This window comes from Bos javanicus, chromosome 29 (genome assembly GCF_032452875.1).
Source record: "Bos javanicus breed banteng chromosome 29, ARS-OSU_banteng_1.0, whole genome shotgun sequence".
Lineage (NCBI taxonomy): Eukaryota > Metazoa > Chordata > Mammalia > Artiodactyla > Bovidae > Bos > Bos javanicus.
This window is the reverse complement of record NC_083896.1, coordinates 38134856-38146445: the sequence shown is the minus strand read 5'-3', so window position 1 is coordinate 38146445 and position 11590 is coordinate 38134856. Positions and strand designations below refer to the sequence as shown.

At 45.6% G+C, this 11590-nt stretch overlaps 1 pseudogene; it reads left to right on the top strand.

Annotated features, from left to right (window-relative positions):
* Positions 1–214: 214 nt before the first annotated feature.
* Positions 215–9334, top strand: LOC133241265 (pregnancy-associated glycoprotein 1-like; annotated as a pseudogene).
* The last annotated feature ends 2256 nt before the right edge of the window (positions 9335–11590 follow it).

Genomic DNA, 11590 nt, shown 5'->3' with positions numbered 1-11590 from the left:
CAATTCTCTGTATTCTGAGAAGCTTCAAAGTCCACCCGCCAAGGACACTGATGGAGGTAAAGATTTTATTGAGAGCTTTGTGTTTTACCAGATCTATTAGTGGCCTACAGGGGAAAATTAGTGCAGGTCAGAGCATATATAACTAGGAGCTCCTGGTCACCACTACATGCTAGGAACCCGAACTTCTTTGAGTACCTGGAGCCAGGAAAGAAACATGAAGTGGCTTGTGCTCCTCGGGCTGGTGGCCTTCTCAGAGTGTATAGTCAAGTAAGTATGGGGACTGTAAGCAGCAGCATCTTCCTTTCTCGGATTTTCTTTTCATCTGATTATTCTTCCACCCATCAGGTTGAGAAGAGAATTGAATATTTCCCTGACAGTTTTAAATTCACTTCTTACTTGTTGATAAATACCTTGCTATAGGAAGTTAGCAAGGGTCTTGGTGTAGATTAGCATGTTTGCACAACTCTTGGAGTCCAGTCATCTCATGATCTATTGAAAATGGAACTCCTTGCAATTGTTCAGTGCTCAGTCAATGCAGATGTAGTTGTGGTCCTGTGGAATAGCACTTTTTCTACATTTTATTCAACATGTCCTCTTTGTTCTCTCTCTATTTCAGTATGTGTATGTCTATGTCTGCATCTCTGTTTCACTGTCATTTATCTTTCCATCTCTTCGGAAGTCTCTGTGAATGTGTTTCTCTCTGTGTTGTTTTCTTTTCTTTTAAATTTCATTTGACTCATCCTTCCTTCTCAAGCCTCTGAATTTCCCTAACTTGTTCCTTATCTCCTGGATTCTTCTTTCAACTGTCTCTCCTATTTCAACTTGGAGAACGAGTGGAAAAGCTACGTATACACTGTTTTATATCTGACAAGCAGTGTGACCACAGCCAACTCACAAACCTCTTGCATTTCAAATTCTTCCCTTGTAAAAGAGGATAGGAATCCCATTTCTACCTCCTTCCCTGAGCTTCTGTGAGAAGGATACAGTGGGATGGCAACAGCAATGCTAATGGCTGTCATTGTTGAGACTTCCTATTTATCAGGTACCTTATATCCATCACTTCACTTATCCCCAAAATATTCTATTTGGAGGGTGGGAATTATTACATTCCACCTTTTTCCCAAGGGAGAGACTGAGACCCCACATGGTCATATGGCTTACCCAAGATTACAGAACAGAACCTATTTTCAAATCTATGTATTTCCCATGGTATATGCATAAAATTCTGATAATAATGTGACACTAATAAAAATGATTGGAAAATACACAGTGCCATTACAATGACATTTATACCTTAACAGATAGAGCTAATTGTTGCTTCTCCTTTGTTTTCTTTCCCCAATGATCGGTGAAAGAATACCTCTAACGAAAGTGAACGTCATGCGAGAAACCCTCAGTGAAAAACCTTGCTGAACAATTTCCTGAAGGAATATGCTTACAGACTGCCCCAGATTTCTAACAAAATAGTGTTTGCTTAGGCAATAATTTAGACTTACCTTATTTGTGATTATTATAGCGATTACTATAACTACAAGGTATAATTTTACTTTATTTAAATTTTATGAATTTGAATGTTTTTTACACTAACTTTTCCCAATAAAGTTCACTATGAAACCAAAAAAAAATTGGCTTCTGTACCCATGAGGAACTTCCTGGATGTGAGTCTATTGGGAGGATGGTGCTCCCCCGCGCCCCCTGGTGGTGTGGACTAGCACTGGGGCTCATCTGCAGGTGGCAGATCAGACGTTGGGGCTGTGGCAGGGGCAGAAGGCAGGGACACTGGGGAACAGGGACCCCATTCCTGGAGGAGAAGGCATTCTCATCCTCCACTCTTGGTCTGTGGTCACTAGGCCCTGCAATGACCAGGTAGCAGGTAAACATCCATTTTTGTGGCAGGTAAACATCCATTTCTGTGTCAGAAATGTGTCATTGGTTTGAGGGAGATTGTTTTCTGAACTAAGTGAGGCACTCAGTTACAGATAAAGGACGAACCATCTCTGATCAAAAGGTAAAGCCAATTTCAAAGTAATTGTGAATCCTCAGGCAGAGGAATTCAACTTCCACAAGTGTAAGAACCACAGCAGTAAAAATTTACCAAACCCCTATTCTGTGTAATAGCATAAGAATCTAACTGTGATTATTTTTATTAGATTAGAAAAGAAATCATTCTGCTTTCAAGAATGCCCAGGCCAGCCTGGGAGCGAGGCAAAGAGTAAATACATGTCAAATGAAAGGGTCACCTGTGTGGTGTTGATTGGATGTGGTTTGAGTTTAGAGGGAGTGAGTGGTGTTGATCAAAGAGGACCTCCTGTAGATGGAGGTGCTCAGGTTGGGTTTGGAGAGACTAGAAAGCTTCTCAAATGAAGGCACCAGGACTTCCCTTGGGGTCCAATGGTCATGACTCTGGGCTTCGAATGCAGGAGGTACTTCTTCAATGCCTGGTCATAGATTTAATATCCTTCATGCTGTGTAGTGCAGGAAAAAATATCAAATGCAGGCACCTCTCTGAGAAAGATTGTGAACTTCATGGTGGTTGGAAAGTGATCTCAGGAGACATGTGACACCCAGAGGGAGGCAGCAGTGTGGAAATCGAGGGGAGCCAGATCTATACTAACCCACCCTTCCTGGTCCCCATAGATAGCATATGTGGGTAACATCACCACTAGAACACCCCCTCAGCAATTCCGGGTTGTTTGACATGGGCTCACCTGACTTGTGGATGCCCTCCATCTTTTGCACCAGTCCTGCCTGTTATGAGTACAGACACCTCCCAACCCACCCATCTTTTACTTGTCTGATAGCCCCCCTTTTTCATCATTGGCACCTGACACTCATCTGACAGTGTGTCTGACTTATCTGACAGTGTCACTCTCTGACATTCAACTCTTGTGTCTGCAGATACACACATTACCTTCAAGTATCGGGAGTCTTCCACCTACCAGCATATGACCAAGCCCTTTGAAATCATCTATGGATCTGGGAGAATAAAGGGATATCTTGTTTATGACACCATTCGGGTAGTGTGTAAACAGAAGCTGAGTCAGTACTGGGAATGGAGTGACCACAGCTACAAAACAGATGCAGGACCAGCTGGCAGGACCCATCCTACACTAACTCCCCTAGTGATTGGCCATCCTACCCACAGGGTCCTGTCCCTGGGCAGACAGCACCCATGATGACATACAAACTCCCAGATTAGCTAACCCAGAGAGTACCTTGGGGTGTGGACTTGCAGCTCCTCTGCCCATGAGCAGTTCAAGGTTCATTTTGCTGGGAGCGAGAAGAGGGGGGGAAAAGCACCCACTTTTAAATTCTCAGAATGTTCTAGGCACTTTCGGGTAGTAACTGGTTTAATCCTGCAACAACCCTACACAGCAGGTACTTTGATTAGCTCATAATACAGATGAGGAAATTGAGGTGCAGACAGCAAGGGCCTTGCAGAGGTCACACATGTGGTAAGCAATGGAGCTGGGCTGGCTTTTCAGGATTGAAGTTGCCGTGGGGTATTTGGGGCAGAATCAAACTGATCTGGGGACCCTGGTGGCAGCCAAGTCCTTCCGATATCCAAGATGGAAAGAAGCAGTACAGAGATGTCAGAGGGGCCTGATAAATGAGTTCTCACTCTAGGGGGCCTTTGAGAGTCTAATAAAACTTATGACCTCCCTCCCTCAAAGTACCCGAGTAGTTCTCTCTCTTTTATTCTCTTTCTCTCATAAACACTCACACAAACACACACGTCTCCAGAAGTGTATTTCCCAGGCAGTACCTTCATAGAACCCTGCAAGCAACATTGTATTTTCGGCTTCTGTCTTCCTGGGCAGATGCAGAATCCACAGTATATTACAGTGAATTCAGTCCATTTCTGTCATCAGGTCATAGTGATGACAAAGAGAAGACTGTTCTGATCTCTACTCATATTGTCCCGAAGGGGGCACCATTGGGTCCTGTCCTGACTTTTTGTTGCCCCAACTGTACAGAAGACTTGAAGCCAATTTGACTCAAGCAGATGATGTTTTTTCAGAGGGGCAGATGTTTTAAAGTCCACAACCCCTCACAAACGGAACCCAAATTCTCCTCAGCGTGGTCTAACCATCTGAGGTCCACCAAAGACACAGCCCAGCCTCAGTTCTTCTCTGAGGATTTAATGACGATGCACCCAGCCCAGTCCTAGCCCTACTTCACAAATCTGTAAGTGGGAACACTCTTCTCTCCCTCAGATTGGGAACCTTGTAAGTACTGACCAGCCGTTTGGTCTAAGCCTGGAGGAGTATGGATTTGATGGTTTACCCTTTGATGGCGTCTTGGGCTTGAACTACCCCAACAGGTCCATCATAACAGGTTCTTCACAACCTGAAGAAACAAGGTGCCATTTCTGACCCTGTCTTTTCCTTCTACTTGAGCAAGTAAGTCTGAGCTGGACAAGCCCTCTCTCCAAATTAGCTTAAGATGCTTCCATTGCAAGAAAATTATAGAACACTTAATAAAGAAGTATCCTGAGAGATAATCTAATCCAGGGAAACTATGGCCCCAGGCCCCACCTGGCTTCATTACTGGCCCTTATAAATAAAGATTTATTGGAACGCAACCATGCTCCTGGGTTCAAGAGCAGCAGTTTGGTGTAGGGGGTGAGTGGAGATGAAGACTAATGCAAGGTATCAGGATGTGAGTTGGAAGAAAAGGCAACAAGATTTACTGATGATTTTGAAACGTATGGAAAGAGAGGGATGATGGAAATCTTTCCTTCCTCACTAACATTTCACTGGGAGCCCAGATCAGGTACACAATTTTCAGGAGCCCGTGCAAAACAGAAGTGTGGGACCCAAAATGAAAGTGTGGGAATCCTTTTTCAACAAGTATTGGGATTTCAAGCCAGGTAGAGCAAAGGTCAGGTCCCCTATTGAGTGTGGGGCCCTATGGACAGCACAGGTCACAGGATAGCAGTGCCAACCCTGGGTGAGCTGAACTCACACCTTTAGCACTTTCAGGCCTTGATTTTTCTGGACTGAGACAAGGGGAAGCCAAAGCCTTCAGCACACTGTCTTCTGAGGATATCTCTGAGCACTCAGGTCACAGGAGGTCCAGAACTCATCAGAAGCTTGGGTAGGTGGAGCCCAGGAAAGGTGGCCCAGCTTCTACCCTCCTCTGTGCCACTCATTAGCCAGTAACTGACCTTGGTCTAGTTCACAGTTGCTCATAGCCTCAATTTCTGCATCTGTAAATAGGGACATCATCAGGGCCTTGATGGGTGGACAAGCACAGTCCTGACAGTGCTGTTGTTACTGTCGTCCAAGGATCACTCTCTTCCTTCTTTCTACAGATGCAGGGTGAACAGCAGCATGCTGATGTTGGGTGGCAGGGACAAAGCCTACTATAAGGGACAGCTCAACTGGATACCATTGTCCCGAGTAGGTGACTGGCATATAAACATAGACCAGTAAGCTTCTCCCTCTGAGGGTCACCCCAAGTGATGCTCCCACATCAGCACGTGGACACAAAGCAGACACACACAAATACACTCACAGACATACACCAGACATATACACCATCCACAGTGACACATACAGACACACAGACACACACAAACACAAAGGCGGGCACATATAAACACATAAGCAGATACATACAAACACACACACAGACATACATTGCATAAGCAGACAGACACACAAGCAAACACACAGAGCCACATACAAATACACACACAAACACAGAAACACACAGATACAAAAACCACCCATGGATTCATAATTGCCCCAGGCCTCCTGACCAGGGCTCTGTCCAGGGTCCTTAACAGGGTCCATAAAGGCCTATGCAGCTGGGGGAGGGCTTCACCCCTGAGTGTGAGGTGGGGAACATGTTTAGAGGACCCTACAGTGTGGTGAAAAGAGAATCAGGGAGAATTTCCTCAGCCTGAACAGAGCTGTGATAAGATGACCAACTGTCCATGTTTACACAGGACTAAGGAAGCTCTCAGTTCATATAAATGTCAATTTAAACATAGGGAACATCCTGAACAAATGAGGGAAAACAGTCTCCTTAGGGAGAAGCTAGCCAGCAGTGGAGAGAGGTTGACCACAGTCTTGAAATCTGAAAGTGACTCATAATAAGACACCCCACTTAACCTAGCTACCTATTGTTTATCCTAAGCATACAGTGGAGAAGCTGCTGTAACTGAGAGAACAGGAAGGTGGGATCTAGGAATGGCTTGAGAACAAGGGGCAATAATTGATGAGATTCTGTGTAGTATCCTCAGACAAATGCTGACCTGTCCTTTGGAGGTCCCCTGGGCTACTCAGATATCGCCTGGCCAGGGCATCAGTGTCTGAGCTGGGTGAGTAAGCAGTGCTGGAGATACCCTTTCCCAGGGAAGCCGGTCTCCCCCACCCCATGAGAATCTGCTGCTTCAGGGAACCTCCATCTTCACTGTGTATTTGACCCATTTTTGTTCGACACCAGATACAGCTCTCTGGATGGTCCTCATTCATTATTTTCAGTCTTCATTCACTCATTCAACAGACAAGCATTGTGCATCCACTCTGAGCCAGGCACTTTAGGGATGTGATGAGAAAAAAACTTGCCCTCACATCTGAGAAGGCAAATGTACAAGAAATGCCTCACAGACATAGTGAATTGTCACATTGGTACATGCTAGACATGAAGAAGGGTCTACAGAGAATGACCAAGACAGGCGACTAATGTACACCGAGGAAAAGACTTCACTGAAACCATGACAGTTAAGCTGGAATCTGGAAGAGGAGAAGAAATTTGCTAGTCAAAGGGGACGGGGGTCTTCTAGGAAGGAAGGACAGCTGTGTCAAGGTACAAAAGAGCCTGATGTATTCAAATATTGCATTCAAGAATGTCAAGGAAGGTGTCATGTCGAGAGCAAAGTAAAAGAGTCAGGGAAAGAGATGTTGCCTTACATCTCTGAAGGGCTGTTCAGGAGACCGGAAGGGGACAGCTCTGGGGAGACTCAGAGTTACCTTGATGCTCTTTTTGTTCCACTGTCTCTCAGCATCTCCATGAAAGGAAAGCTTATTGGTTGTTCTGGCGGCTGCGAGGCCCTTGTGGACACTGGGACATCACTGATCAACGACCCAACAAGACTGGTCACTAACATTCAGAGGCTCATCTGTGCCACGCCCCTGGGTCCCAAGGTGAAGGGTCATGCCACAGGGTCACTCCCAGTCTCCACACACAACAAGGATCTCCAGGGCCAACCTCTCTCCCTCTCTCTCTAACAGCACTACATTTCATGTTCTACCATCAATACCCTGCCCTCTATTATCTTCACCATCAACGGCATCAACTACCCACTGCCAGCTCGAGCCTACATCCTCAAGGTGAGGAGACAACCCTGAGGGTTGGTTCTCAAATAGGAACTTGCAGAAACCCTTGAGTTGGTTCAGGGAGGAAGGCACCCTCTGCAGGCCATGTCACACCATGGCAGATGATCCTGAGCCCCTGTAGCTGGGCTAGTGCCTCCCACAAAACCAACCACTTGAGAGTAAAGGTCAGTCTGGGGCACTGATCTTCCTGAAATAGACATGGAGACACCACCCCATGCTGGCCTGGTATGAATCACAAGAAGAGGGGAACACTAAGGACCTCAGCCTCAGAGAACTTCTGTTCAATCAGAACCCTCAGATGCATGAACACAGAAAGTCAGCTCTAGCAATCCCTGAAATAGGCCATGTGACAAGGAGAATGGCTGGGGATAGTCCCAGTGTGCTATCCCACTAGAGGGATTAACAGTCTCCCTTCCCTTCTCAAAGTTTTCCTTGTTTGGATGATAAATTACATAGTTACCCTAGTCTCAGCTGCTTCTTTCTGTTGCTATGCCCATGTGCCCCCTTTGTGAGTTGGGATACCTAAGCCCTCTGTGGGTAAGTTGGATGCTAAGGTGACTAAAGGGTGCACAGTGTCTGTACAGCCCTGACACAGGGTGGAGGCTTCATGTCAGCTCCCTGTGGGAGTTCAGAGTAGGCTGATGGGCTCAAAGAAGGCTTTGAGGAAGAAAGGGAATTTCAGTAATTCTAACCCCGCAGACTCATAGCACAATAAGGGGGCTTGCTTGTCTATAGGCAAATCTACACTGGATTTCATGCAAATGGCACCAGAGGTGCTCTGCAAAGGAGCACTGGGGACTTACTAGGGATGATGAGGGCTACAGATCGACCAGTGTGGGTGGAGCATGAGAATGAATCACCCAGTCATTCCTGGAGTGGCCAAAGAAGGTTAGTGTGGCTCCAAGGAGTTTTCCCAGAGGGCCTGAGTGAAGACTTAAGAACATGTTGTGAAAATCGCTATTAATGTATTTAACATGCATAACCAGCAATGAGCTACTGTATAGCACAGGGAAATCTGCTCAATGTTAGGTGGCAGCCGGGATGGGAGGGGTATCTTTGGGACAAGGATACATGTATATGTATGACTGAGTCACTTCATCACCCACCTGAAACTCAGAATATTGTTAACACCTATACTCGAATACAAAAATGAAGGTTTTTAATAAAGAACAGGTTGCGGGGACGAAGAAGAACCGGCAATCTCTGCAACAAAAACAAGAATCAGGAGTCAGTAGGAAAGAAACAAGACAGTATGAAGAGAACTATGGGACACTCTCGTTTTTTTCTAAAAAATTTGTATTGAAGTATGACTAATCTTCAATGTTGCCTTAAGTTCTGCTGCACAGCAAACTGACTCAGTTATACACATACAAAAATATTTTTTTTTTCTTATTCTTTTTCATTACAGTTTGTCACTGGATATTGAATATATTTCCATGTGCTCTCAGTAGGACTTTGTTGTTTATCATTCCTCTGTATATTACTTTGCGTCTGATAATCCCCTACTCCCTGTCCTCCCCTCACCCACACCCTTCCTTCTGGCAACCACATGTTTTGGCCCTTTTTGTTTTGGATGAACCGTCAAATCCCCAGCTGCTGAGAAAATCACCTGATACTTACCAAAAGAGGTAATAAAACAAAGAAGTGTGCCGAGCCTGGATACTGGGGGGAGTTGCAGGTAAGGGCTCAGGCTGACTGGTGTCTCTGACTCCCCTAGGATTCTCAAGGCAGCTGCTTTAGCACCTTTAAAGGAGGCGCAGAAATTTTTAAACATGCAGAGACCTGAGTCCTGGGTGACGTCTTCCTGAGGCTGTATTTCTCAGTTTATGATTGAGGAAATAACAGGATCGGCCTGGCTCAGGCAGCGTAAATGCTTGGACTGGTTTAGGAATCAATCAGGCTGCTCCAAACACACACTGGCTCACACTTAGGGCACTCTTGCCCAGGGATGCTGGTGAACTGCATTTGGTGCTCTGCAAACCCTATTCTCAGTAAAGAATAAAAGGTTTCACTCTTAATGGTGCTAAAACAAATGGGTGCCTCTGTTTGTGTCTGGGAGGTGCATAATGATCAAGAAGGATCTGGTACAAAGTCTGAGGCACACTTGAGAGGAGCCCAACTCCAACTGGCTTCAGAGAAAGGGGGAACTTATTGGATGGATTCTGGGGATCTGGGACATAGGAACCTGAGCAGATCCAAAGATCTCAGTGACTGGGCCCAAGAAATCAAAAGTCATTGGTTTTCTCCTTTTCATCCTCGCTCTTTCCCCTCTCTCTTCTTTGACTGTCTTAGCCTGACAGCTTTCTTCCCTAAGGCTTCTATACCTACTGAGGAACTCCAGAGCTACCTGCCCTAGGGTTTTATATCCTGAAGTCATCTAACCCATAAGAAAAGAAGCTCAGAGATATCAGGATTCTAGGGAGTGCTCTGAATGGCCCACCTCAGATCACATGTCCAACTGGAGACCAACCATCCTGGCAGTGCCATGGGGTGCTATGAGTGGCTTTACATGGTCATGTGGCCCTGACCCAGCAGCAAACATGATTGTCAATTTCCTGCAGAACCACATGACTGGAGCTGGGTAGTTGTAGCCTCAAAGATAGTGGCTAGGGGATGGTCTAGACCATGGAAGAGTTTATGACTCTTCCACCACCAACTCCACCATCTCCTCAATCAGAGGAATTATAAGGGGTAATGAAAATATTCTAATCATCCCATCTCAGGTGAACATTGGCAGTGGGCTTCTGCTCCAGGGGTTCTGTGTGAGTCCATCATACCGAAAGTGTTTGCTTTTGTCCCCACACCCCAGTCACCAGCCCTCTACCACACACGCTTGCTGTGTCCTGTCCAGTCCCACTTGGCAAGTGATGGCCCCTGTGGATCCCTGAGCCATCCTCCTCCTGCAGGGCTCAAATGCCCCTTCCTTGGCCTCCAACTCTGCTGGGGAGAATGTAACTCGTATATCGGGGCACCCAGGGTACACAGAGGCTTCAGCCTTTCTGAGCTTCCTCCAAGGGTGGTGCTACAAACCATTTGGTTAGAGCTGCCATGGTTAGGCACTTTTGGAGTGGAAGCATCAGTTCTTCCCACCTGAACACCCTCGACAGAGACCTCATCTGGGACAGCAGGGGTCAGAGATTGATTACCTTTAGGACTGACTAGTTTCATTTCCTTGCTCTATAAGGGACTCTCAAGAATCTTCTCCAGCACCACTATTCAAAAACACCAATTCTTAGGTGCTCCCCATTCTATAATCTCACATCTGTATAAGACTACTGGAAAAAGCCATGGCTATGACACTACAGACCTTTGTCAGCCAAGTGATGTCTCTGCTTTTTAATACACTGTCCAGGTTTGTCATAGCTTTACTTCCAAGGAGCAAGTGTCTTTTAATTTCATGGCTGTGGTCAAGGCCCATTGTGATTTTGGAGCCCAGGAAAATAAAATCTGCCACTGTTTCCACTGTTCTTCCATCTACTATCATTAAATGCTGGGGCTGAGTGCCATGATCTTAGTTTTCTGAATGTTGAGTTTTTAAGGCAGCTTTTTCCTTTTCTCTTTCACCCTCATCAAGAGGCTCTTTAGTTCCTCTTCCCCTTCTGTCATTAGGGTGGTAACATCTTCATATCTGCTGTTGTTATTTCCCCTAGCAATCTTGATTCCAGCTTGGATTATCCAGCCCAGCACTTTGAATGATGTGTCCTCAGTTCAGTTCAGTGACTCATTTGTGTCCGACTCTTTGCAACCCCATGAACTGAAGCACTCCATGCTTGCCTGTCCATCACCAACTCCTGGAACCTACTAAAACTCATGTCCATCAAGTCACTGATGCTATCCAACTGTCTCATCCTCTGTCATCCCCTTCTCCTCCTGCCTTCACTCTTTCCCAGCATCAGGGTCTTTTCCAATGAATCAGTTATTCCCGTCATGTGGCCAAAATATTGGAGTTTCAGTATCAACATCAGTCCTTCCAATGAATATTCAGGATTGATTACATTTAGGAATGACTAGCTGGTCTCTTTGCAGTCCAAGGGACTCTCAAGAGTCTTCTCCCACACCACAGTTCAAAAGCATCAATTTTTCAGTGCTCAGCCTTTTTTATAGTCTATCTCTCACATTCACACATGATTACTAGAAAAACCATAGTTTTGACTAGACAGACCTTTGTCGGCAATGTAATGTCTCTGCTTTTTAATATGCTGTCTAGGTTGGTCATAGCTTTTCTTTCAAGGGGTTCAGTT